Source organism: Gossypium hirsutum, chromosome A10 (genome assembly GCF_007990345.1).
Source record: "Gossypium hirsutum isolate 1008001.06 chromosome A10, Gossypium_hirsutum_v2.1, whole genome shotgun sequence".
NCBI classification, from domain to species: domain Eukaryota; kingdom Viridiplantae; phylum Streptophyta; class Magnoliopsida; order Malvales; family Malvaceae; genus Gossypium; species Gossypium hirsutum.
The window spans coordinates 42,428,746-42,430,407 of NC_053433.1; positions in this window are offsets into that span (position 1 = coordinate 42,428,746).

A 1,662-nucleotide genomic window follows, 5' to 3' on the forward strand; every position below is an offset into this window, starting at 1 on the left:
TTGGTCGAGCAAAACCTCTATTCGTCAATTCTTGCAACTGAGCTTTCAACTCTTTTAACTCGGTTGGTGCCATACGATACGGAGCTATCGAAATCGGCGTAGTCCCAGGTACAAGCTCAATACCAAACTCTACCTCCCGAACAGGTGGTAAACCCGGCAATTCTTCAGGAAAAACATCCGGGTATTCACAAACCACCGGCACAGATTCGGGTTTCTTGTCTAATTCTTTGTCATCCAGTACATACGCAAGGTATGCTTCGCACCCTTTTCTTACATATTTCTGGGCCAACATTGCTGATATTACAGCTGGCATCTCCTCCAAGTCTGTAGACTCAACTTGGATTACTTCGTTATTTGCGCACCTCAAATCAATAGTCTTGCTTTTGCAATTCACAACCGCATCATGCGCGGTCAACCAATCCAAACCAAGAATAACATCAAATTCATCAAACGGCAAAAGCATCAAGTCTGTCGGAAAACAGGAACCTCGAATCACTAGGGGACATTTCTTACACACTTTGTCGACAAGCACGTAACGACCCAAGGGATTTGACACCCGAATTACGAACTCAGTAGACTCAATAGGTAAAGTCTTACTGGATGCTAAGGTTTCACATATGTAAGAATGAGTAGAACTGGGGTCAATCAAAGCAATTACATTAGTATCAAAGAGAGTGAAAGTACCGGTAATAACATCAGGCGAAGAAGCATCCTCGCGGGCACGTATAGCATAAGCTCTAGCAGGCGCACGAGCCTCGGATCCGGTCGTAGCATCTCTAGATCCTCTCTGACCACCACTAGCATTGCTCGTATTTCTTGATGGTCTACCTCGAGCAGTGGTAGCACCCGGTTTCCCACTCTGATTTACATTCTGTTCAGACAACCTCGGGCAATCTTTGATGAAGTGGTCAACTGATCCACACTTGTAACAGGAGCGGTCATGGAATCTACAACTCCCCGAATGCCATTTACCGCAATATCGACATTCTGTTTTGTCTCGACGTTCATTCCCAACACTAGCGATCGAAGTGCCTCGGGTACCCACAGGGGGTCGATCACGATCTCGTCTAAAAAGGCCCGAAGTGCCTCTAGACCGGCCCACATCATCTCGAAATTTCTTCGATGCCTGTTGAAGAGACTTTTCCGAGGATCTTTTACGAAACTCCCCTGTTCCCACATCAACTTTTTGTTTTTCTTTTCTAAGCTCTTCGGCTTTACAAGCTCGCTCGACAAGTACTACGAACTCTCGTATTTCAAGAATGCCAACGAACATTTTTATATCTTCATTCAGCCCATCCTCGAAGCGTTTACACATGATAGCCTCGGACGAAACACATTCCCGAGCGTATCTACTAAGTCTAACAAATTTTCGCTCGTAATCAGTAACTGACATAGAACCTTGCTTAAGCTCAAGAAATTCCTTCCGTTTTTGATCAACAAATCTCTGACTGATATACTTTTTCCGAAACTCAGTTTGGAAAAACTCCCAAGTTACTTGCTCTCGAGGCACAACAGAAGTCAGAGTACTCCACCAATAGTAGGCAGAATCGCGTAACAAGGAGATAGTACACTTTAGGCATTCATCAGGTGTACAAGATAGCTCATCGAGTACCCGGATAGTGTTGTCCAACCAAAGTTCAGCTTGCTCGGCATCATCGCTAT